Source organism: Mirounga leonina, unplaced genomic scaffold, assembly GCF_011800145.1.
Source record: "Mirounga leonina isolate KUSES-001 unplaced genomic scaffold, KU_Mleo_1.0 Mir_125, whole genome shotgun sequence".
In the NCBI taxonomy this organism is placed as follows: Eukaryota; Metazoa; Chordata; class Mammalia; order Carnivora; family Phocidae; genus Mirounga; species Mirounga leonina.
In genome coordinates, this window is record NW_023270305.1 from 42,367,124 (window position 1) to 42,394,774 (window position 27,651).

Here is a 27,651-nt window from a genome sequence, read left to right on the forward strand (position 1 = left end):
TTTTAAAGATTTTATTTACTTATCTGACAGAGAGAGACAGCGAGAGAGGGAACACAGCAGGGGAGTGGGAGAGGGAGAAGCAGGCTTCCCGCTGAGCAGAGAGCCCAATGTGGGGCTTGATCCCAGGACCCTGGGATCATGACCCGAGCTGAAGGCAGACACTTAACAACTGAGCCACCCAGGAGCCCCAAGTTTTAGCTAATTTAGTTCTTTTGTTTTTCCATGTAAAATTTAGAATATTCTTGTCTATATCTACAAAAATATCTTGCTGAGATTTTGATAGGAATTAGATTAAGCCTTTACATCCTATTTTATAGAGAATTGACATCTTTACTTCATGAGTCTTTCAATCCTTAAGCATGGAATGTCTCTCAATGTATTTAGCTTTCTTTAGGCTTCTTCTCATCAGCATTATGTAGTGGTTAACATACAAAGTGAGTATGTGTTTTGTTAGAAAAGTGATTGTAAATGGTATTATGTTTAAAATTTTGGTGTCATTGTGTTGCTAGTATATAGACATAATTATTTTTTTGTATGTTTATCTTGTATCTTTGTGACTGCTGAACTCACTGGTATAGGAGTTTTTTTTTGTAGATTCCTTGGAGTTTTCTATGTAGATAATAGTGTCATCTACAAATAGGGACAGTTTTAGTTCTTTTTTTGCTCTGTATGCCTATTCTTTTATTTTTTTTTCACTGTCTAGAACTTCTAGAACTATGTTGAATAAGACTGGTGAAAATGGACATCTTTGCCTTTTTCCTGATCTTAGAAAGCATTCAGGTTTTCCCCCAGTAAATATAGCATTTTAAGGTTTTTGCAGTGCTTTTTATGAAGCTGAGAAAGTTCCCTTCTATTCCTATTTTCTGAGAATTTTATCATAAAAGAATGTTGAATTTTGTCCAGTGCTTTTACTGCATTGATTATATGTTCATGTGATTTTTCATCTTTACCTTGGTGGATTACATTGACTGATTTTTTTTTTTTTTAAGATTTTTATTTATTTATTTATTTGACAGAGACACAGCAAGAGAGGGAACACAAGCAGGGGGAGTGGGAGAGGGAGAAGCAGGTTTCCTGCAGAGCAGGGAGCCCGACGCGGGGCTCGATCCCAGGACCCTGGGAACATGACCTGAGCCGAAGGCAGACGCTTAACTACTGAGCCACCCAGGCGCCCCTACATTGACTGATTTTTGAATATTGCATGGGCCTGCCTCCCTGAAATAAACCTAACCTCGTCATTGTGTATATTTCTTTCTTTTTTTTTTTTTTAAAGATTTTATTTATTTATTTGAGAGAGAAAGAGAGAGCACGAGCAGGGGGAAGGGCAGAGGGAGAGGGAGAGGCAGACTCCTCGCTGAGCAGGGAGCGTGATGTGGGGCTCGATCCCAGGACCCTGGGGTCATGACCTGAGCTGAAGGCAGACACTTAACACTTAATTTGCCAGTACAAATCTTCCTTGACTTATGATGGGGTTATGGCCTGATAAAACTCCATCATAAATTGAAAATTCCGTAAGTTGAAAATGCATTTAATACACCTAACCTACCTAACATCATAGCTTAGGCTAGCCTACCTTAAATATGCTTGGAAAACTTAACATTAGCTTATAGTTGGGCAATATCTTCTAATTCACAGTCTATTTTATAATAAAGTATTGAATTTCTCATGTAATTTATTGAATACTGTACTGAATGTGAGAAACAGAATGGTTGTGTGGGTTCAGAGTGGTTGTAAATGTCTTGGTTTATACTCATGATTGCATGGCTGACTGGGAGCTGCACTCACTGCTTCTGCCCAGCACCCATGAGTGAGTATTGTACTACATATCACTAGCCTGAGAAAAGATCAAAATTCAAAACTTAAAGTATGGTTTCTACTGAACGTGTGTTATTTTGCACTATTGAGTAAAGCTGAAAAATTGTAAGTCAAACCATGGTAAGTGGGGAACTATCTATTTCTCAGGGATTTTTGTGTTTATGAGGGCTATTGGTCTGTAGTTTGATTGATTGACTGATTGATTGTCTTCTGATTTTGATGATAGGGTGTACTAGCTTCCTAAAATTATTTGGGAAGTGTTTTCTCCCTCTTCTATTTTCTGGAAGAGATTTTAGAATTGATGTTAATTCCGCCTTAAACATTTTGTAGAATTCTCCAGTGAAACCATCTAGGTCTGAAGATTCCGTTTTTGGGATATTTTTAATTACAAATTGATTTTTCTTCATAGTTCTAGGACTGTATAAATTGCTAGTTTGTATTGAGTGAATTATGATATTGTGATTTTCTAGGAATTGTTTATTTTATCTAAGTTGTTAAATTTTTTTTTTTATGCATGCATGAAAGAGATAAATGCATTCTTCTTTTTTTTTTTTTTGTAAAGATTTTATTTATTTATTTGAGAGAGAGAGAATGAGAGACAGAGAGCATGAGAGGGAAGCGGGTCAGAGGGAGAAGCAGACCCCCCGCTGAGCAGGGAGCCCGATGTGGGACTCGATCCCGGGACTCCAGGATCATGACCTGAGCCGAAGGCAGTCACTTAACCAACTGAGCCACCCAGGCGCCCCTCTAAGTTGTTAAATTTATGTTAAAAGAGTTCTCTTTTATTATCTTTTTGATGCTGCAAGGTGTGTGGTGATCTCTCTGGTTTCATTCCTTATATTGGTAATTTGTATCTTCCCTTTTTTTTCTTTGTTACATGTTTGTCAATTATCTTTTCAAAGAACCAGATTTTTTTCATTGATTTTTTTTTTCTATTTTTCTGTTTTTAATTTAATTGATTTCTGCCCTTATCGTTATTATTTCCTTCCTGCTGCTTGTCTTTTAAGCTTATTTTTACTCTTTAGGTTCTTGAGATATAGGAGCTTAGATTACTGATATGAGTAATCTCTAAAGTATGCATTTAAAGCTGTAAATTTCCGTCTCAGCATTGCTTTACCTGTGTCCCGTAAATTTTGGTATGTTGTATTTTCATTTTCATTCAGTTTAGTATATTTTTCGATTTCTCTTTAGACTTCCTGTTTGACCCATGAATTATTTAGAAGTGTGTTGTTTACTTTCCAAGGGTTTGAACATTTCCTGTTATCCTGTTATTATTGATTTATGGGTTGATTCCATTTTGGTTAGAGAACATATTTTGTTTGATTTCAGTTCTTTTGAATTTGTTGGGTTTGTTTTATGGCCCACAGTATGGTCTTTCTTGGTATATATTCTGTGCACACTTTAAGAGAATGTGCATTCCGCTGCTGTTGGATAGAGTGTTTTACAAACATTCATTAGATCCCATTGGTTGGTGGTGTTATTATGTTCTATATCCTTGCTGATTTTTGTCTATTTCTGTCAGACCCGAGCCGAAGGCAGACTCTTAATGCTGAGCCACCCAGGCGCCCCTCATCCTTTTATTTTTAACTGGCCTCTATCATTATATTTGAAGTGATTTTCATATTGGTAGCATATAGTTGTATTGTGTTTTTTAATTCACTCTATCAGTTTCTGCCTGGTGTATTTAGAACATTTACATTTTATGTATTATTGATATGGTAAGGCTTAACTACTGTTTTATTTGTTTTCTGTTTATTCTCTCCGTTTTTGTTTCTCTGTTTTTCATGCCTTCCTTTGAGTTACTAGTGTTTTTGAGTATACCTTTTTGCATAGCTTTTTTGGTGGCTTCTCTAGGTGTTAACATTATTTATATGTAACTTATCATAGTTTACTAGTGACATTGTGTTACCAGTTTAAGTGAAGTATAGAAATCTTATCTCCCTTTATGTCCCTTTATTCTTCTTTATTTATAACATAGTTCTCTTAAATATTTCTTCTACAAACATGTAGAACCACATCATTGTTTTAAATTTGCTTCAAGCAGCAAACCTAATTTACAAAACTTAACAAAAGTAAAGCCTATTGTATTTACCCATATTTTTGCTTACTGTGTTATTTTTCCTTTCTCATGTTCCGAGATTTTTTTTTTTAAATCATTTCCTTTCTGTTTAGAGGACTTCCTATGGACATTCTTTTGGAGTAAGCCTGCTGGCAACAAATTGTCTTTACATGAGAATGGCTTAGTTTTCCTTCACATGAAAATATTTTGAGGATATTTCTGCTGGGTGTGTGTTTCTGGTTTGACAATTCTTTTATTTCAGCATGCGTTGTGTGACTTTTTTCTGGCCTCCATGGTTCTGATGAGAATTTGCTATCATTCAAGTTGTTTGTTCTCTATAGCAAAGGTGTCATTTTTCTGTGGCTACTTACAGTATTTTTTGTCTTTAGTTTTCGGGAGTTTAATCCATGTGTTTTGGTGTGGATTTCTTTGGGTTTATTCTGTTTGGGATTCACTGAGCTTCTTGAGTCTGTTGGTATATGTCCCTTGCCAACTTGAGGTTTTTATCTATTATTTCTTCAAGTACTTTCTCACCCCACTTTCTTTCTGTTCTCCTCTGGGACTCTGGTGACACATATATTAGATCTTTTGTATAGTCCAACAGCCCCTGAGGCTCTGTTTATTTCTTTCAGTTTTTTTTTCCCCACATGTTCAGATAATATAATTTCTATTGTTCTGTGTTTTGGTTCACTAATTCTTTCCTCTGTTCCTTCCATTCTACTCTTGAGCCCATCCACTGAGTTTTTATATTTGTTTTTGTATTTTTCAGTTCTAAACTCTACATTTGGTTACATTTTCCTCTTTTTTTTTTTTTTTGCTGAAGTTTTCAATCCTTTTGTTTCAAGCATGTTCATAATTATTTGTTGAAACATTTTTATCATGAGTGCCTTAAAATCTTCATCAGAGAATTCTAACATCATGTCAACTCGGTTTTGGCATCTAAAACCTTTTTCATTAGTCTGACAACTTCCTAGTTGTTGGTATGAAGAATGATTTTTAATTGAAACTTGTACATTTTCATGTTATGTTATGAGACTCTGGCTCTCATTTAAACCTACTCTTTTATCTGGTTTTCTTTGACACCACTCTGGCAGGAGAAGATGTGGATTACTGCTTTACTACTGCTAGGTAGAGGTGGATGCCCATGTTTCCCAGTTGGCCTCTGTTGACACCTGAGAGGGGCTTCTAATTATTGCTAGAGATGGGAATTCTGGCTCCATACATGGTCTGTGCTGACACCATGGTGTGGGAGAGAGGGTTGTAGCATCTGGTGATGAAGAAAGTCCCAGCTTCCTTCTTGGCCTTCTCTGACACCCTGACTGGGGTGTTGGGTGCTTTGTTATCACCTCGAGAATATGCAAGTCTAGACTCCTTCTCTGTTTGTGCTGGTGTGCACGTGGCCACAGTTCTTTTCTGTGGTGTTTGTCTGGAATAGAATAGTGACGATGTGAACGTTTTCTGTCTTGGTAGGCTACATTTTTTGGCTAGGGAAAGCAGGCTTTTGTTGGGGTTTTGTTTTATTTGCACCTCTTTGTGTTTCTGGGTTGCCAGTCTATTTAGTTTGAAGTCTGAGTTATGAGGCCAAAAGGAAAACCCAGGAAACTTAACACTGTTTTTCCTTTGGCCCTGAGGTTCTGAGCCAGTCTGTCTTTTCCTTCCCGTCTTTCAGATTCTTTAATGTTTGTTTTATGTATAATGTCTGGAGTTTTTAGTTATGCTTAGTGGGAGGAATAGGAAAAACTAAGTTTGTTCCATCTTCCAGGATGGGAAAGTTCCATTATGTTTTTACATTTTCAAATTATTTTTCTTTTTATAAATATGGTGTATATTTATTAGTAAGAATAAAATCAAGCAGTATAGAAGAGTATAAAGATGACACACATACAACAGGCAAAAATCTGTTTCTGAGAACTAACTGTCATTAACTTTAGGTAATCATCCTTCCAGATCAATATCACTTCACACAAGTATACAAACAGGAGGGTGAGTAGAAGAAAATAATTTTCATAATAAATTGGATATACTGTAATGCTATTTCTAATAAAAAGAATTAAATGTAATCATAACTTGAAGGGGAAACTGAAATGCAGCTTATGAAATGACTGAATTTCAGGTAAATGTTTTTTTTTTTTTTTAATCACAAATGTTCATTTTTTAAGATCTCTTAAGAAGGTAAAAAGTCAGTTTCTATCTTTGTAATTAAAAAAACTCACATTCAGGGGCACCTGGGTGGCTCAATTGGTTAAGCATCAGCCTTTGGCTCAGGTCATGATCCCGGAGTCCTGGGATCGAGTCTCACGTTGGGCTCCTTGCTCAGTGGGGAGTCTGTTTCTGCCCTTTCTCCTGCTCCTTCTTTCTCTTTCTTGCTCTCTCTCTCTCAAATAAATAAATAAAATCTTTAAAAAAAATTAAAAAAACTCACATTCAATTTTAGGCAGTATTAATTGATTTCCTGCCGTGGAAGAAAAGGAAAATTAGTGCTTTTTCTTTTTTCAAAACAGCTTTATTGAGATATAATTCACATACCATAAAATTCACACACTTAAAGTGTACAGTTCCATGGTTTTTAGTATGTTCTCCTCAGGCTACATAATTTCTCCAGAGAAAAGTCCCCTTATACCTTGCCTAGGGTCAAGTATTTGGCTGCTGGAATACCCATTTATAGGGTGAATGTGTAAGGGTTTGACTGTTCTGTATTCAATCTTTGAATTAATCTGTTTTCAGTGCTTCTGCTATTCTCGGCATTCTGAATCCTGACCTTCTCCATGGTTTATGGCTGGTACTAGGACTCCCTTTTGGATTTTATTCCTTTGGCAAATAGTCTAGGTTCTTTTTTGTACTACCTACTTCATCCTTACTGCTGTTTATCAGCTTTTGCATTCCAGAACTTTGTTGCTGTTTCTTGTTAGCTGCAGTCTCTTTTTTTGTTCTTAGAGTAATGGGTTTGTACCTTTTCCTTTAATGGGGTCTCAGGAGGGAGGAAGATAAATGCACATGGTTGTCTCATCACAATGACATGGAAGCCTTGAAGCCAGAGTTACTCATGCTGGCTTGTTGTTACATTCTAGGTCGAAGCCAGTATACAGTAAATAGTAGATAGTCACTAGATTTTTTTTTAAAGACTTTATTTGAGAGAGAGAGAATGAGAGAGAGAGAATGAGAGAGAAAGAGAGAGAGCATGAGAGAGGGGAGGGTCAGAGGGAGAAGCAGACTCCCTGCTGAGCAGGGAGCCCGACTCAGGGCTTGATCCAAGAGACTCCAGGATCGTGACCTGAGCCGAAGGCAGTTGCTTAACCAGTTGAGCCACCCAGGCGCCCTAGATTTTTTTTTTTAAATGAAGGAAAACTCTGAGGATTTTCCGTGGCCACCAACTGTCCTGTCCCATCTTCCATCCCCCATTTTTCAGTACTCTTCATATAGTGTGAGGATTTCTCCCATTTATGTGGCTCTCTCACTTTCTCCTCACTTTCCTCCCACATGTTTTTTCTCAGTCTCTCTCTCCCCTAGTTTGTACACAGCCTGTCATTTCTTACCCCGTCTGCTGCAGTTGTTTCTGTGCATGAGCTTCCCCTAGCAGCAATCCTGCGGACTCATTCATACACGTGTCCTTCTTTGTATGTCTTCTTTTTCTTTCATATTTTGTAAAAAGTATATTGGTTTACATGATTTGCCTTTAAACTTTTTTATTTTCTGTTTTATGTGAAATTAGTTTATGTCATACTTGTGAGTCTGTGACAATTCCTAGCCGATTCATTTAACATTTCCTTTTGTTAATTGACTAATCTTTATGTACCAGGTACTTTATTTTTAAACTATAATGGCTTTTTATTTATTTATTTATTTTTAAAGATTTTATTTATTTGACATAGAGATACACAGCAAGAGAGGGAACACAAGCAGGGGGAGTGGGAGAGGGGGAAGCAGGCCTCTTGCGGAGCAGGGAGCCCAATGCAGGGCTCGATCCCAGGACCTTGGGATCATGACCTGAGTCCAAGGCAGACACTTAACCGACTGAGCCAGCCAGGCGCCCCAAACTATAATGGCTTTTAAATACTTCAAAGTTTTATAAGTTTATTGTAAAAAAAAAAAAATTAAAAGTATATGAGTATCATTCCTTCTCTTCCCTGCTCTAAAATCACCTCTTCAAAGCATTATTAATAGTTCGATATATAATTTTCTAGACTTTTTCCCTATGCTTATATAAGCATGTTTATATACATACGTTCTTTTTTTAAAAAATTAATTAATTAATTAATTTGACAGAGAGAGAGACAACACAAGCAGAGGGAGAGGGAGAAGCAGGCTCCTGCAGAGCAGAGAGCCTGACACAGGCTCAATCCCAGGACCCTGGGATCATGACTTGAGCTGAAGGTAGACACTTAACCAACTGTGCCACCCAGGCGCCCCTCGCGTTCTTTTTTTTTTTTTTTAAAGATTTATTTATTTATTTGAGAGAGCGAGAATGAGAGAGAGAGAGAGAGTACATGAGACGGGGGAGGGTTAGAAGGAGAAGCAGGCTCCTCGCTGAGCAGGGAGCCCAATGCGGGACTCGATCCAGGGACTCCAGGATCATGACCTGAGCCGAAGGCAGTCGCTTAACCAACTGAGCCACCCAGGCGCCCCTGCCCCTCACGTTCTTATGTGCATATACAGTCATATCATGACCTGAGCCTAAGGAAGATGCTTAACCGACTGAGCCACCCAGGCATCCCCAAGTTTTCTTTTTAAATGGATATTATCATATATATTTTGATACACATCCGGTTTTTTCTACTTAACAATATATAAGTATGTCATATTTTTGTAAGTTGAAATGTCTAGCTCTACTTTATTCCTTTTAATGACTGTGGAGTATTCTCTTATATGGAATTACATGCTTCTCTGTTGATGAACATTTAGATTGTCTTCTTTTCCCTCCCCACATTGTACTTACAAACAGTTCTATATTCTGATAAATGTTTTTTACATATTGATACTGGTATTTCTGTAGGATAGATACTTACTTAACTATGGGATTGCCGAGAATAAGCTTTGTAAATTTAAAACTTTGATAAGAACAGCTAATTTCCATCTCATTCTTTTTGCTTTCCAAGTTAGTTTCTGTGGAAAATTTAAAACACGGAAGTTGAGAAAATAGTATAATAAATCCCCATGTACCCTTCTTATAGTCTTAGCAGTTACAAACACATAACAAATCTTGTTTTATCTAATTCTCTCATTGCCTACCCATTTCCCGCCATGCCTACCTTGGTTAATTTTGAAGTATGTTCTAAACATATCATTTCATCCATAAACACTTCAGTATTACCCATATTACTTATGGGAGATTTTGCTTTGACTTACAGATTTTTGCTTCATACATAGGCTCCCACGAACTTACTCAGTGAGTGAATCAAGGACTATCAGTAGTTGTTTTGGAATTGTTCATTTTGGCAATAATTAGGCAGCAAGACCAGTTTTCGAAGGTCATACTTAAAACCATGTCATCAGCATATAGGGTATATAGCTTTTCTTTCCATTCTGTTTGGGGATAGTGGGAGGGAGGGAAAAAAGAGGGGAAGAAGGGCATACATTCCGTTGAACCGAATAGTTATCAAATCTATAGGGTATAAGACTAAACAACAACAAAAATCCTGGTTTGTCTCACTGAAAACAGTCATCTGATCTTTCAGAAAACTGCCTACAGTTCCCAACTTCTGTGCCAAATTTAAGGAATAGGCTCTAAGTATCAGGAAAAAGCTTTTTTTTTTTTTTTTAAAGCTTATACAGTTTATTTTTTAAAATTTATTTTACTTTTTTAAAAAGTTTTTATTTATTTATTTGACAGAGAGAGACAGCGAGAGAGGGAACACAAGCAGGGGGAGTGGGAGAGGGAGAAGCAGACTCCCCGCTGAGCAGGGAGCCCAATGTGGGGCTCGATCCCAGGACCCTGGGATCATGACCTGAGCTGAAGGCAGACGCTTAACGACTGAGCCACCCAGGTGCCCCTATACAGTTTTTTTTTTTTAAAGATTTATTTATTTAAAGAGAGTGTGTGCACGCTGTGGGGAGGGGTGGGCAGAGAGAGGGAGAGAGAGTCTTAAGCAGATTCTGTGCTGAGTGCAGAGCCCCACGTGGGCTTAAGACCCTGAGATCAAGACCTGAGCTGAAACCGAGAGTTGGATGCTTAACCTGCTGGGCCTCTTAGCCACCCCTAAGCTTATACAATTTTACTGAGTCCTAAGCTGAATAAGGGCCAATAAAAGCCTCATGCAATTGATATTCTTTCTAATTATTTCTTATGATCAGTGTTAGAATAGCTATGCCTCAAGTTTGCCTGCTCCATGAATGATGTTGACTGGAGAAGTCCAAGATTGCATCTATTGAGGATGATAGCATGTAATGGTAATGGATTATTTAATAAGGTACTACTTGTTTTTTGAGGACGAGCAAAATGTTGTCCTCAGACTCAGGCTCTTCTCTCCACTCAGAAAAGACTATTCATGTGAAGTAGATAATTTGGCAAAGTGGTTCTTGAATAGTTCTGGAGGAAGAAAATCTTTCCAAGGGCTTTATTAGCTTGAACTTTTAAATCATTTATGTAGTATGGGAGCCTGTGACCAGAACTTAGAAAGTGGCCTCTTTTCAATATACAAAGTTCTGGCAGTATAAAAAGCTGGTTAAACAGTCTCCCAAAGGTATACCAGCTTTAAACTGTCCTCGTCTTACTTCCAATTTTGGACAGCATGACCCAGATTTTGCCCTTGTTAACCAGATTTACTTTAAAAAGTCAGAAGCTTATAATAAATTAATTCTAAACAAACAAACAAACCCCAAAAACCAAAACCCTTCCACAAAGCCAAAAACTCGGGTGTCCTATTTGTGGTTTTATTTCCCATGTCACTACACAGAGTTGGTCAGGAGTTTTATTTTTGGCTCCTGGCAGTCTCTGACAGACTAGGAGGACAAGTCCATGTAACTTAGAATCAGATCTAAATTACAACAGTTTGTTGATGGGAGAAGCAGAGAGAAATTTCTCAAGTTACTTGAAGCAGAGTTGTAAAGGTTTCATTTCATTATAAGAAGTTACTAGAAAGACTTTGAAATTCCTCGATCCTCCTTGTTTTCCTAAGTTAGCTAGTCTACTAGAGGCGATCATGTGTGGAGATTGCCTCTAGAATAGTCTTTTTTTTTTTTAATTTTTATTTTTAAGAACAGCTCTTTTTAAGAGTTAAATGAAGGAGAAATGATCATCTATCTGGTCCAGAGGTGAAGAAGGGCTGCAAATCCAGGTCACTGTATATCTGAGCAGATTTATTTCTGGTTTACCATTTTGCATTATTGGGTTCTGTTCATCAAATACAAATTTTAAAGAATCTTTCATTCAGGGGTGCCTGGGTGGCTCAGTTGGTTAAACGACTGCCTTCGGCTCAGGTCATGATCCTGGAGTCCCGGGATCGAGTCCCGCATCCGGCTCCCTGCTCAGCGGGGGGTCTGCTTCTCCCTCTGACCCTCTTCCCTCTCATGCTCTCTGTCTCTCATTCTCTCTCTCTCTCAACTAAATTAAAAAAAAAAAAAAGAATCTTTCATTCAAATCAGTATGTTGTCACTAAAATAATTATTTGCTAGTCATCACACTACTCATTTCTCCGTGGCTCTAGGATGGGCTGCATCAGACCGCTGTGTATTGTAGTGTTCTTGTTCTCAGAGTTACAACAGACAAAATAGGCAGCCAAACCTTTTGAAAACAAGTAAGTAAAAAGTTGACTCAAGCAAATGAAGAGAATGAGTCCAGCAAAATTCTCAAACTAGTTTGTTTTCCTATATATTAGAATTCAGAGTCAAAGCAGCCTCATCCTGTTTGATGGAAAGTCAGAGAACCACCTGCTGTTCTTTATCTACTTGAAGTTGGAGCCCTGGAGCTAGATATAGCTTTATCATTAATTACTTGGAAAGAGTAGGTTATAAGTTATTTACATAGCTGGGAGGCTCCTGTCAGCCTAACCTCTATGAACTTTATATGGTCTGACGTCTTAAAGACTTCTAATTCACTATGGAGGTTCAGGTATGTTCTAAATTAGGTTAATTCTTAAGTATGGTTGCTTTGCTCAGTTGTGCAGGTTGTATAGTGCATAGCTGGGCTGTATTTAAGGTGGTGCCATTCATAGCATAGATAAGGTAGATTTATATATTCATTAGGGGCAATTTTCCAGCAGATGGCAGGCAGGTATCTTTAAGAGGGGAAAGATACTATATAAGTAAGTGTAGACCCTACAAAACTGTAAATGAGAACTCTTTTTTTTTTTTTTTTGAGAACTCTTTTTTAAGTTGTATGTATAGATGCAATAATTTTAAGTGCATGATCCATATATTTATCCCCTGTTTCCTGTATTTGTTATTTGTCCCACATTTTCCTTAATACTGACCATACTGATGGTGTTCCCCCCCCCCCCCACCTTTAGGGAAATGAGCTCTTAAGGGGATTTGTATGAAAATGTTTTGGATTTTTATTTTTGTTGTGTTTGTTCACAGTTTAGCAACTCTGAAGCCTCAGTACGGATGTTCCTACCATGTTGAGATGACCTAATGCTTGGATCCAGTTAATAGGTCCATTGTATGTTGAATAAACCTCACATCTTTGCCAGAGGTTTGGGTATTACTCAATTGTGATTCTATCAGTATGTGTCAGCTGGGATTCCAAGTTGGTTTGTCATTTCTCAGAGTTTCCAGAAGGTTGCCCTGAGTAGCACCAGGCTTTTGATAGTATTCACCATCTGGTGCTTTTGTTTCTAAAGTTGGGTTTCGGAGTCTTGTTATTTGTTTCTTTTGCATCAAGATCAGTCACAGTTTTACTTCTGGTATTTCAAATATTTTTTGAGGTCTGTATCCCCAAAGTTAATCAGCAAGCAGGCTCTCCTGGTAGGGACACCACCTATACGTGTTTGGATTTATGTGGCATACAATAAAAAGAGGAGTCTGTTTTATTTAAAAAATTTTTTTAAAAGATTTTATTTCTTTGTTTTTGAGAGCGAGAGAGAGCACAAGTTGGGGGGCAGAGGCAAAGGGAGAGGGAGAAGCAGGCTCCCTGCTGAGCAGGGAGCCCGATGTGGGGCTCAATCCCAGGACCCTGGGGTCATGACGTGAGCCGAAGGCAGATGCTTAACTGACTGAGCCACCCAGGTGCCCCCAAGAGGAGTTTAAATTGGCCTTTCAGGTCACTAGGTTTTGAGTTCATCTTAATGGTTCTCAAACTGGAGCGTTGATCAGAGTCACCTGGATGACTCTAATACAGACTGTGGGCTCCATTTCTAGAGTTTCTAATTCTGTAGGTCTGGAGTGGGGCCTGAGAATTTGCTTTTCCAACTAATTTCAGGTGACAATTGATGCTGCTGGTTCAGGTAACACACTTTGAGGACCACCACCCTAAGATAAGATTACCTTATTCTTTAAATTTATAGGTTCAGGTCTTTGAGAAAATGGTTAGAGTCTTAGAATTCTTTTTTTTCCAAGATGAGAAGGTATTATTTTTCCTGATTTTGAAAATAATATATGTATAGGGTAAAAAATTCAAAACAAAGCTTAAAGATGAAAGTAAACATTACTTAAAATTCCATTGTCAATACAGTAAACCAATTTTGGTAAACTTCATTCCAGATGTTTTTGTATGCATTTATATAAATTTAGGATCTCATTAAAAGATGGTTCATTTATACCTGATGTTTTGTAACCTACTTCTAAAATTCAACAATACGTAATAGACACAGATACATATCAAATTAGTATTCCGTTATATAGATTAAACCACTGATAGTGGTAAATACATAGTCTCCAATTTTCTAACAGTCACAAGCTCTTTTTTTTAAAAAATATTTTATTTATTTATTTGACGGAGAGAGACATAGCAAGAGAGGGGACACAAGCAGGGGCAGAGGGAGAGGGAGAACCAGACTCCCCGCTGAGCAAGGAGTCCGATGCGGGGCTTGATCCCAGGACTCCGGGATCATGACCTGAGCCGAAGGCAGATGCTTAACGACTGAGCCACCCAGGCGCCCCACTCACAAGCTCTTATACTATATCTTTGTATATATGTCTAATCATTTTATTGCGAATTCCAAAAAATGGTAGTGTTAGGTCAAAGGAGATACACATTTAAAATTTTGATAAATAATACCAGCTTGCTTCCAGAAAAGGTAGTGTGAATTAACACTTTCGCTAACAATGTTTACATTTTATCTGGAAACTGAAATGATTTTTAACAGCAAATTTCTTTAATCTTCTTATGTTAGAAACGTTAGAAAATGTTTTATCTAAGATGGACAAATCAAAATTCTAATAGTTCTGGGATGGAAAGTTATTAGCTCTATCCCTCAAGTTTCATCATAGTTCTCATAAGATTATTTAATCTTGGTGAGCCTCAACACACTTTCCCAGATACGTCTTTAGATTCATGATGTAGAAAGGACCTCGGATGACGACAACTGTTATTTGTCCTTCATTTAAGCTTTGTGAAGAGTTTCTGAAAAGGGCCTGTTGCAAGGTAGAAACGGTCAACATAGTGCTTTAGGAATCATCTGGTGACCAGTTAAACAACTAAAAATATCCTGAAAACTTTAGGGTGTAAAAGGAAACCTTTAAAATAAAAGTCAAACCATCTTTTCCATGATGTAAACTGTTTTTTCTTTTTTTTGCTGGTTGTCTATTTTTTGGCTATGTATTTCTATCAGTGAACAATGAGCACACTCACCCTCTTTAAGTGTATTTATTTATAAATTATATGCAAGTACTAAAATATATAGTATAAAACATACACAGGAAAATCGAAATTTAAAAGGGTGAGATTAAGATATTGATAGTAAAGATGCTAATTTTCTTTCTGTACCTCAGTAGAAACTGCCATTCTTTGCAGGGTTTCTTTCTTTTTTTTTTTTTTTAAAGATTTTATTTATTTATTTGAGAGAGAGAGAATGAGAGGGAGGAAGGTCAGAGGGAGAAGCAGACCCCCTGCCGAGCAGGGAGGCCGATGCGGGACTTGATCCCGGGACTCCAGGATCATGACCTGAGCCGAAGGCAGTCGCTTAACCAACTGAGCCACCCAGGCGCCCTGCAGGGTTTATTTCTTACGTATCATTTTCTATAGAGAAAAGGAGCTTCCTAATTTGAGGCGTATACCTGAACTGAACTTTTATATTTATCACAGACCAAATACCTATTTTGATAGTTTGTTCATGAATGTTTTAAGGCATTTTATGTTTATCAACTTCTGAAAAACTTACTTGTAATCATCATATTGTAGAATGAGAAGGAAGAGGGTATTATTTGTACTTTTGGGCAGTTGGTAAAATTCTATTTAAAATCATTGATAGAGCATATATTACTTTGACTTTATACCCAGTTCTGTTTAGAACCATAGAGTTTATAAAAGGTGTAGTGGAAATCATTTTGTTTCATTTCTCTTTATTACCTAGATTTTGGTATAATGTAGTGGTTAAGAGCCCAATCCTAGACTCTGGAGTTAGACTACTTGGATTCAGTTTCTGGCTCTGTTACCTATTCCCTATGTGATCTTTGGTGAGTTACTTTCCCTTTCTGTGCCTTACTTTCCTCATCTGTAGAGTGGGGCTAATGAGAACATCTATCTTATGAGATTCTTGTGAGAAATGATCTATCTTGTAGTCAGTGCTTTTACTAAATGTTTACTGTTATTACTACTATTCATTCATTATTGTGAAATTAACTTCCAAGTAATATAAAAAAGAAAATTAAAATTAAATTAGAACTTAACAACTTTAAAATTCTCTTATAAATCTACCATCAGGTATTTTGATATTTTATAACAAGCAGAATGGCATGTTTTTCTGGAGTCCTACTGCTTGGGTTTGAATCCTGGCTTTATTAGTTACTAGCTAAGTCACCTTGGTTGAATCAGCTTAGGTTTGCCTCTGGTTACTCATCATTTAAATGAGTGATAATAATAGTGCCTATCCCATTAAGTTGTTATAGAAATTAAATGGATTATTACATGTATAGTGCTTAGAAAAATGCCTGGGTGTTATGAATGATCAATAAAAACTATATATTTTATTCTCTACAGATACTAAAAAATAAAATGAAAAATTTTAATTTGTTAAATAAATATAAAATATTTTCATATTCTTATTTTGGCTGTATTCATAATTTTTTTTAAAGATTTATTTGAGAGAGAGAGAGCGGGGGTGGGAGGGGCACAGGGAGAGGGAAAGAGAGTCTCAAGCAGACTCCATGCTGAGCATGCCTGACTTGGGGCTCGATCCCAAGACCCTGAGATCACACCTCAGCCAAAACCAGGAGTTGGATGCCCAATCGACTGTACCACCCAGGCCCTGGCTGTATTCATAATTTTTTTTTAAAAGATTTTATTTATTTATTTGAGACAGAGAGAATGAGAGAGAACACATGAGAGAGAGAAGGGTCAGAGGGAGAAGCAGACTCCCTGCCGAGCAGGGAGCCCGATGCGGGACTCGATCCTGGGTCTCCAGGATTATGACCTGAGCCGAAGGCAGTCGCTTAACCAACTGAGCCACCCGGGCGCCCTGTATTCATAATTTTTAATGTCTGTGTAATATTCTATTATTTTGAGATACTGTGAACCCTAAACAATAATTATCTTGCTTCTGTGTTAGAAATAAGGTGTTGTTTTTTTTTGCCTGTCTCATTTCTTCAAAAAGAAAAGTTTATTCTTTCCATAAACATTTAAAAAAATGCAGTTCTTTTGCATACATTTTGAAATTAAAATACAATTAAAAAAAATTTTTTTTTTTTAAGATTTTTATTTATTTAACAGCGAGAGAGAGCACAAGTAGGAAGAGCGGCAGACAGAGGGAGAGGAGAAGCAGGCTCTCCGCCGAGCAGGGAGCCCGATGTGGGGCTCGATCCCAGGACCCTGGGATCATGACCTGAGCCGAAGGCAGCCGCTTAACTGACTGAGCCACCCAGGCGCCCCGAAATTAAAATACAATTTTAAACTTTAATTTAGAACACATTTCAAACAATACTGAACTTTAGGCCAAATGACCACATAAAATAATACCTGGCAATAAATCCATCGCTATTATTATCTCATATTACTGCCAGCTTTTTCTTGTTTACCCAGTTGCTTTTGTGTTACTGGGCTGTTAGTGAACTTTATAAGTACATGTACACGATATAGACCCCTCATCTACATATTTTCAGGAGTATCATGGTGCTGCCAGTGTTCTCTATCTTTTGTGGTTCAGTTTTTAAAACGTAAAAGTATATGTGATGAGAACTATTTTTTTTAGTTAGCGTTTGCTGAAATACTGGGATTTGTTATGGTTTATGGGAACCCCTGAGATCAAATAGGTGAAAATGGCGAAGTGAGAAAATCTAAACTCAGTGATCACTGTATATATACTTCTTTTCTCCTTAAATGTTAAAACCTGCTTTGGTATATCCTAAATGTGTGGTATTTAGGTATTTAGCAGTTTGGAGCTCCAAGTAGTATATTTTGATTGGTGATTATAATATCTAGCACATTGCTTTTTTAAGTCAACATGTTACAGATCTAAGTTTAACTTTTTAAAAAAAATGTGTTCGATTTTCATATACTTTTTCAATTCAAATTTGAGTAAGGTTAATATGAGTTTGTGAAAGCTTAAGAATTGTAAAAATCAGATATAATTATTTTTCTTTTCTCTCTGGAGTTACACAAAATGGATTTTTACCTTTTTATGTCTGTCTCTTACAGCAAGTAAATGTTTGGGATAGAAAATGACTAAATTTACTTTTACTGTCTCTAGAGATATTCTTGTTCATTTAATTGTTTGGTTTATAAACATTTCTTAAATATTTATGCTCTCAATTATATATAAAGATAAAATTAGGAAAACATAGTTTATTGGGAATTTCTTTGGCAGTATGCTCAGATTCTTAAATTGAAAAATCATGTTTGAGTAATTTCTAGATAATGGCAGATGTTTTTCTTTTCAAGGAAAACAACTATTCACAAAATATTAGAAGTATGGGAAGTGAAATTAGTCGTAACATTCTTTTTAGTGAGTGGTTAGTTTTTTTCTGTTGGGGGTGGGGGTGGGGTAAAACAGAATTCTCCATATACTGATAATTATTGAAGCTGTTTGATAGGTGTATGGTGGGAGATTCAGTTAATCTAGCATTTAAATTAAATGAAATATTGTTTTGGCAGATATTTTGTTCCAGTTTAGTATTTCTAGAAAATATATAGGTCTAATTTGTGGTAAATTTTTTCTTTTTGATTTAGTATTTGACTCAGTTTGTGTTTTGGTAAAATTAATATTCAGTTGTAGGTTAATTGAATATTGAAATGGGCAAATAGATTAGTAAAAACCAACATAGAAATAATATATTACTTATAATTAAGTATGTTTTTCTTTTTCTTTTTAAGACACAGAATATATTAAGATTTCTTCTAGTGTTTTCTACGTAATAAATTTTCCATTGTGGAATATTTTAAACATGCACAAAAGTAGAGAGACTAGTATAATAAATCCCCACTGTCTACTTACCATCTGTTTAGTTAATAAAGGAAGGGTGAAGGGGTCCTGACTTAATTTTGCTAGACTGTACAAATGTTCAGGGATGTAATTCAGGCCATCAACTTGAGGCCTTATTAGTTAATACATAATAAGTGATAAAAGGACTGTCCGGAGACATTTAAAACTTAATAAAAGCAGGGGTGGACTGTAGTATCCTTGAAGCTCATTTTAAACTCTGCATTTCATATTAGAGAGTAAATGAGGCCCAGAGAGGTGAGATAAATTGCTTGAGATCGTAAAATTTAGTTGGAGAGTTTGGATTTAAGCTAGATTCTCTAACCAAAATCTGGTGACTTTTCTCCTTAACTTTGTTGGCTGTACTTTGTATGGCTTTGAGCTTACGATAATTTTTTCTAGTGATGCTATATTGGACTGATTGCTGGGGAGAGTCCTTAAATTTGTGTTTTTTTTTAGTTTTTTCCCTCTGATCCACCTTCAGCTTAGTCACTGCTCTTATAAAAGATCCAAGTTCTAGGCCATTTCATCCTTACCCTGCTTTTGTATCCTTCTATGTAGAGACCTCTTATCTTTTTGTTAACTTCCCCCCAACATTGGACTAAAAAATAGTGAGCAGTTCTTTATGTCTAGCTAGAGTATCTTCTTTTTCTGAGGAGTCAGTGAAAAAAGGGACATTTCTGTCAGGATCAGGCGGAAGTATAGCAAGAAGCATACTTTATAAATAGCTCTTCCTTATCCCTTCAGAACCCTACCCTTGCTGAGTAAGAGTACTGGACTAAGCTACTTGGTTAGTATGGGAAAGGATGGCCCAAAGAAAATGACTGGAATGGTCAGTGGTGCCATGGCCTCAGGCATCATGATCCCAGTTTTAGGATTTCCCTTTGACTCTCACTTTACTTCTCCTGCTTTTTCTATCTAAAGTGTCTTCCCTTGATTAGAAGTCCTCCCAGAAGTTTATCTACTTATTTATCTCCCCTCCTGAGGTGTATGGTAGCCTGAGGTGTATTTGCATAGAATGAATTATGCTCTTTTGGGAAGTTTACTTTGCAATATAACTTTATTCCCTCTTGGTAAATTAGCTTCTCTTTTATGGGTGCTCTCGTCTTGTGGTCTAAGTGAAATGGCCTCAGGTTGAAAATTGAGCTAGTTGTCTCCTGTGGCAATAGAGACCAGTGAGGATACCTGGGAGATCTCTTCTTCCAAATTGTGACTATGTAGAGTGGCATATGGGGGGTGCCAGGTAAAGGGCCTATGTGCACTGCTAGTATCCAGATTTATTGGATGGAAGATTTTTTTGGGGGTGGGGATTAAGGACTCTGAGCAGGTGCCAGGACGGAGAGACACAGAAATGAGGGTGAGGAGAGAGATTCATCTGGTAAACAATAATTTAGTGCCTAATATGTGTTCAGGATAGAGAGATGAATAAAATATGCTCCATGTTCTTAAAGAGCACATTGTCTGGTGGGGAAGAGGATTACAGCACATCTAATTATGATATTATATGATAAGTGTATATATTTATAAGGATGGGCAGGCAAATCTTTGAAGAAGAGGTACTTTTTGAGCTGGACCTGAGATAATGAATTTAAATCTTTTTTTTTTAATAAAGATTTTATCCATTTATTTGACAGAGAGAGAGAGACAGTGAGAGAGGGAACACAAGCAGAGGGAGTGGGAGAGGGAGAAGCAGGCTTCCCGCTGAGCAGGGAGCCCGATGCGGGGCTCGATCCCAGGACCCTGGGATCATGACCCGAGCCGAAGGCAGACGCTTAACGACTGAGCCACCCAGGCACCCCTAAACCTGTATATTAATTGTCTATGGCTGCTGTGACAAATTACCAGAAGTTTATTGGCTTAAAACAACACAACTTTATTATTATATAGTTTTATAATTCAGAAGTCTGACATGAGTCTTACTGAGCTAAAATCGAGGTGTCAGTAGGACTGTGTTCCTTTCTGTACACTCTAGGGGAGTAATCTGTTTCCTTGCCTTTCCCTGCTTTTGGAGGCCATCTCTATTCCTTGGCTTGTGGCTTCCTTCCTCCATATTGAAAGCCAGCAACCGAGCATCTCTCTGACCCTGTTTCCATCCTCATATCTTTTTCTCTTTTCACCCTCTTCCACTTTCAAAACACTTTATGATTACATTGGATCCATCTGGGTATTCCAGATTAATCACCCTATCTCACAGCTGATTAGCAACTTTAATTCCACTTTGCCATATAGCCTAATAAATATATTGACAAGTTCTAGGGATTAGCACATGGGCATCTTGCCAGGGTGGGGTGGGGGGACAGGCATTATTCTGCCTGCCACAGGAAAGAATAGTTTTTATGCCATTCTGCTGTTTAAAAACTTGGTTAGGGGAAAGAACTTGGTTAACTTATTTGGTTACAAAAAGAGATTCTTATTTTTTGGTGGTGGGGGCCCAGGACCAGAATTCAAATGTGATGAAATGTATGATTCCTCTTACCAAAATAACGGTCACACAGAAATTCTGTAATAGTTTTGGGAGGGCTGCTTCTTTTTTTTTTTAATAAAGTTTTATTTATTTAAGTAATCTCAGCACCCAGTGTGGGGCTTGAACTCACAACCCTGAGATCAAGAGTCACTCACTCCCTGACTGAGCCAGCCAGATGCCCCTTGAGAGGGCTTCTTAAGGCCTAGCTTATAGGGCTTTTTCAGTCTAGCCCTAGCCTAGCCTCTAGCTCTCTTCTTTCCCTGGCCCCGTATCCTGACCCCAGTAATCTGGTTTTCTAACCCAGTGCTTCTCAAACCTGGCTGTACCATAGAAACATCTGTGAAATGTTATATAGAATTTTGTGTCTAAGACTCTGCCCCTTTCAAGCCAGGGTTGAAAATCACTGATGTAGCCACACTGGGCTGTTATTCTTAGAGAATTTCATCTCTCTACTACCCACCCCCCACCTCCACTGTGTAAATTCTTAGTATTTCTTCAAGGTCCAGGTGAGATGGCATCTCTTCTGTGATATTTTCCTGACTCAGTTCCTATTACAACTTCTCTCATTTCTTTTCTATTTACATTTCACACTTTTTATATTTTTTAGAGCATTTAGCTCATAATGTTTAGTTGTTCACATTCATTTCCTGAACAGGTTATGAATTCCTTATTTCTGGCACCTACTACAGTAAATGAGTCATGGTAGGTACTCAGTGTTTATTTTGATCACTTATCAAATAGCAGTTACTTATGATTCATGTACTTACGATTAGGTCATAAACTGTCAGCACCTTCTCTAGGGAGTGAACAAAGGAAGTAGAAATTTAAAAAGTGGTAGGAACTGATTAACGTGTTTCTGATTATTAGTGGATTTTATGTGAATAAACTTTCTTTTCCAGTTTGTTGCTCCACATCTCACTAAAATGTCCGGGTGATATCACCAAATTTCAAGATTATATTTAGGATTGTTTGACATTCACTTTGGGGAGCTCTGGAGGGAGGGTCACCTCAAAGCTAGTTAGTTATCATTCTGGAGCAGCTGATACTGAGTTTGGCTAAGTGGTTCATGTGCCTGCAAGTTTGGAGAGTCATGTCATACATACATAATAAGATGCCGTAGATAGAGGAACGATGGTTTCAAATATGGACTCCAGATCAAAAGTCAAATGGCAGGTTATCTGTGTTTGATCAGAATTGATCTGTTTCTAACAAGGACAGCTCCATATAGCATGTGACATGGTTTCTTGATTGACATGATGGTTGATGAGTTTACTGAACAACATGGCGGTGGTTAGTGAGAGGGCAATTAGTTGCTCATAATTTGTATTCATCTGTCATCCGTAATGAGAAGGAACAGTCTTTACCAGTGGACACCTCTCTTTTGGAATGGGATTTTAGGCAGCTCCTGCTGGCCATGGCTCCAGTGAAGGGATTGAGCCTGCGTTTTAGTTTCCCTGAGCATCCCCTTCATGTCCCTTTTATTAATATGTCTCTGTACTGTCTACCAATATGCCCATGTAATATTTATTATTCTAGGTACAAATTATTCTGGCATTTTCCTTTCTTATATACCTATGCTTTCTCGTTCAAATCTTAAGCTTCCCAGTGCTAAAAGGGGCTCACCTTCCAGTTGAATTACCTTCTTATAATGGTTTTTTTGTGAAGCTCTACCTAACAACTTCCTGTGACATCTCATTGTCCTGTTTGCAAGGATTGTCTTTTCAGCCATTTTTCCACCTGAAAACCATATCCATCCTACAAGGCCCACTTCAGTAGTCTGTCATCTCTTTTTTCCTACCTCCTCCAGGTGGTGAAGTAGTTCATTTTCTTTGCTTCTAAAGAACGTTGTTCATACCTCTATTATAGACTTGGTCACATTCTTCTTACTAGTCAATTTTCCTTCCCCTCAAGACTAAACATTTTACCTTTCTGTGAGTTTTTTTCTTTTTCTGTGAGTTTTATATTTAGAACCAGTGCATTGTAATAATAATATGGGATGGGTGAAGAGTAGGCCTTTATTTGTAAAGTCACTGTATTATAAATGCAACCTGTTTTTAGGCAGGTCAGTTTTAGGAAAGAATATATATGGAAGTTATGGGGCTGAAATTGGATTCTTGAGATACTATATGCCTACTTACCATTTGGAAAGTTTTTGTGTACCCTTTGTGTAGGTCTGTGTCTGTCTGAAGATCACTGCCCTAAAGAAATTCTGGTGCATTACATCAGGTCACATGTAAAGGAAATGGTCACAGCACCAATGTACATAATAGCTAAAACATGGAACCTATTCAGATGTCCAAAAACAATAGGATTAATAAATAAATCACTGTTTGTTCATATCGTAGAATATTATACAACAATGAAAATGGATGTTAACTATGCTGCATTAAAATAAAAAATTAATTAAAAAAAAAAGGATGAACCATAGGTAAGATAGAACAATATGGATTCATCTCATTGTTTATATGATATTGAAAGAAACAGGGCACAAAAGAACATGGTTCTGTATTTCCATTTTTTTTTTTAAATTTATTTTTATTTTTATTTTTATTTTTTACAGATTTTATTATTTATTTGTCAGAGAGAGAGAGAGAGCGCACAAGCAGGGGGAATGGCAGGCAGAGGGAGAAGCAAGTTCCCCGCTGAGCAAGGAGCCCAATGTGGGACTCGATCCCAGGACCCCGGGACCATGACCTGAATCGAAGGCAGATGCTTAACTGAGCCACCCAGGTGTCCCTGTATTTCTTTTTTATAATATTCAAGAATAGTCAAAACCAACCAGTATTGTTTATAGATGCATACATATATGGTAAAATTTAAAGAAGAGTGAGGAAATGTTTCTCATAAACTCAGGTTAATGGTGACCTCTGTGGGGAGGAATGAGGAGATAGTGACTGGGGACGGATACTGGCTTGGTAGGGCAAAAGCAGCAGTGATTCTGGTAGCCAAGTGATTCTGGGCCAGTTATCTAACCTTAGCCTCACTGTCTTTGACTATAAACCGAAATGATATAACCACTTTATGAAAATTGTAGCAATTAAGTGAAATAAACTATATAAAGCAGTTAGCTCAGTGTTGGGCTAATAGTAACACTAAAAACTGAATGATAATGTTTTCTTATTATATTGTGTCTCTCACTATGACTTGACGCAGATGCTGTTGGCTTTTGGTAGGGAGGATAAAGTTCAAAAGAATTGGATAAAGTTGAAATGAGAAGAAAATCTAGAAATAATGATAAAGACAAGGAAACTGTATTTGGATGCTACTGCTACTTTGTGTTATATGCCTTGCTAGTTGGGTATGCTATTTTATTTCATCTTCAAAATAACCCTGAGACCAGATTCAACCATAATAGGCAGAGTTAACCCATGTGTCATTATCATCATCTTACAACAGGTCAGTTAGGTAAGTTTCTCAGCGTTTTATGGCTAATAAGTGGTAGAGCTGGGCTTTGAATCAACATTTGTTTTCACTGTGCTGTTCCTAATGATGTGAAAGTTACCAGAAAATAGCTGTTAGTCTACATTCATCATACATGTAAATGCAGTAAATACAGTAAATGCAGTAAATACATGTAAATACAGTCTACATGTAAATGCTCTTAGAAGTATTTAACTGAGTTATACCCTGAGAAAGTTCTAGTGAAGACCATTAGATTATATCCGTTTCCAGGGAGGGACTCCCATTTCTCATGGCTATGCAATGGAAACTAATTCTTAAACGAATTTAGCTTAATCCAGGCCTCCAGGATTAATTATAATTTATTTTTATTTATTTATTTATTTATTTATTTTAAAAGATTTTATTTATTTATTTGAGAGAGCGAGAATGAGAGACAGAGAGCATAAGAGGGAGGAGGGTCAGAGGGAGAAGCAGGCTCCTCGCTGAGCAGGGAGCCCGATGCGGGACTCGATCCCGGGACTCCAGGATCATGACCTGAGCCGAAGGCAGTTGCTTAACCAACTGAGCCACCCAGGTGCCTGGATTAATTCTAATTTAACAGGCTCTAATCTGAAAGTCTGAAGCTGGGATTTTGGGAAATTATTTGGAATCTAAATTTCAGTGAATTGAACATGACAGGCAAAAATTTACAGGGTTTGTTGCTGTAGTACATTGCATGTTGATTTATGGTGTGCTCACTGCCTTTGATGTTTACTGTGGTGAAGCCAGATTTGATAGTTTGCAGTTAGGTTTACAGTATACTCTAAGGCTTAAAAAGATTACTTCATGAAGGATTGCTTATCCACTAGGTATTGAAGATATATATATATCCTTTGGGTATTGACTCCTTCCCAGCTGATTTGTTCTCCCATGATTATTATTTGTTAATAAACATTTATATAGCCCTTGGTTTTAAGTTTACTTTCAATAGGCTTATTTTCAGTTCAGAAAGTATGGTCAGTATTGGCTTCAATTTTTTTTTTTTTTTTAAAGATTTTATTTATTTATTTGACAGAGAGAGACCAGCGAGAGAGGGAACACAAGCAGGGGGAGAGGGAGAAGCAGGCTCCCCGCAGAGCAGGGAGCCCGATGCGGGGCTCAATCCCAGGACCCTGGGATCATGACCTGAGCCGAAGGCAGACACTTAACGACTGAGCCACCCAGGCACCCCAGTATTGGCTTCAATTTAAGCATAAGATAAAATTAAATGGTTTTTAAGTACTACCCAGAGAGGTTGTAGTGATAACAAGATGTGTATTCTCAGCTCCAGATTGCTTGTTAGTGCTAATAGTAATCCTCTAGTCTAATTTGCTAGACTCTTATTTTTTCTACTGAGTCGTTTTGGATTAAAATGGACTCCTTTTGTCTTGCCTCCTACATTCCTTAAGAAAGAAGATATGAACAGTTTGTTCACTATATTTAGCTTTAAAATTTTAGGAAGCCAGAGTAAGCTGAAAGCATAGCTTTTTGTGGGACTGCTTTAGGTCCCAGAAACTATTTGAGTGACCTTTTAGTAAGTTAGTTACTGAGCTTTTAAAAAAGTTCCCATTTTTACATTATTATTTTTTATTTATCTTGTTATTTTATATAGTATATAATTACTTGTTTACAGTTTATAGTATTATATTTATATTATTTTTATTTATAAGTTATAAATATTTTATATTATTATTACATTATTACACATTAAAGAACATGTTGTAGATTAGGTCCCCCTGCAGCTGAAATATTGATGGGATACTAAATATACAATTCTTTTCTTATTTCTATTTGGGTGAACAAAACCCTCTTTTTTGCTACTTAGGTTGTAGAAACTTGCTACTTACTGCTTTTAAAACCACACTGTTCTGTTTTTCTTAGATTTATTTGATTGTACTCAATATTTTACTTCTTGGGTTTAAAGTTTTAATTTATCTCAGTAAAGATTTCTAATGCTCCCTTGGAGTAGAGGTGTTATGCATTTTGAAGGCTTGGGAATACACTCAACAGACCAATCCATTTCTTTCTTTCTTTCTTTCTTTCTTTTTTTTTTTGATTTATTTTATTTATTTTAGAGAGAGAGAGCACAGGGGGTGGGGGCAGAGGGAGAGGGAGAGAGAGTCTCAAGCAGATTCCGCACTGAGTACACAACCCAATATAGGGCTTGATCTCACGACCTCTAAAGACCATGACCTGACCCGAAACCAAGAATTGGACACTTAACCCACTGTACCACTCAGGTGCCTCCAGACCAATCGATTTCAATTGACTGTGTTAGAGATCAAGGGGATTATGGCTATCATTTATGGCCAGCGCCTTTTCCAGATAGCCCTGTGCCATTCCTCCGAGTGTGGCAGCCCTAGGGAGTCTGTGAACATCTAGGTAGATTGGTATTAGACCTGGTAAAATTTATAAAGAGAGGACACAATCAGACTTTGCTTTCTATTAATTAGGTGGTGTAAACAGTAATTATTTTTTCCTGGACTCTAGGAATGTTAGTATATGAGTATGTAAAGTTCTGTTGCCCAACACTCTGCTGCCCCAACTTTTTATTAAGCAAAATTCCTAATTTACAGCAAACGGGAAAGAACAGCAACCTAGATTCAGTAATTAATTCTTAGCATTTGCCATATTTACTTTATACACATTTTCCCATTTGAGCATCAAATTGGCTTTTTATTGTATAGTTGAAAGAAAATTAGGTTTGGTGTTATCAGTTAGGAGTTCTGATTTTCGCATTCTGCCAACAAAACATTTTGACTTCTGAGTCATAAAATGAAGCTGTTTTCTTTTGATATTAATGTTAATGATCATTCAAACATTAGACATACAATCAATCATTCGTACCTTTTAGGAACTTGGGAGACATAGCTAAAATGAAGAAATAGGATACTGATATTCATATTTAGCTCAGAAGATGTTGAGTTGTTGTCAAGAATCCCAGTGGCTTCATGTTGTGCCCCAGCAAGCTAATCACAGATACCCATCCTAGTCTCTCTCCCAAACTTTTCCATCATATATTACCTGGCAGTGGGGATGATATAGGATGAGAAAGATTGGAAAGAAACTAGCATTTATTGATTGGAGCTAGATGTATTATGTACATTAGCTCATTTAATAATAATAATGTCATTATAGATATTAGTATCCCCATTTTATAGCTAAGGAGATTGAGGTTCAGATAAGTAAAATTTTTGCCCAAAGTCACACAGTAGTAGTTAGTAGAAGGAGTATTTTTGAATTAAAAAAACAAATCTGTGTTATTTTCAGGTCATTGTGATGATAGTACATCAGGTACATTTTTTTAAAGATATTTATTTATTTGAGAGGGAGTGAGAGAGAGAGCACAAAGGGGGGGGAGGGGCAAAGGGAGAGGGAGAAGCAGCCAC

At 37.1% G+C, this 27,651-nt stretch overlaps 1 protein-coding gene across 3 annotated transcripts in view; it reads left to right on the forward strand.

Moving 5' to 3' along the window:
* Positions 1-27,651, forward strand: part of EXOC6B (exocyst complex component 6B) — a 607,862-nt gene that overhangs the window by 18,054 nt on the left and 562,157 nt on the right. The window contains exon 1 of one of the 3 annotated variants that reach the window (XM_035001313.1): positions 2,767-5,857. The exons of the other annotated variants lie outside the window; for them this stretch is intronic. The gene's annotated coding sequence lies outside the window, so the exon portion shown is untranslated. Of the gene's footprint in view, positions 1-2,766; positions 5,858-27,651 lie in introns of those variants that run through there. 3 annotated transcript variants of the gene reach the window in all.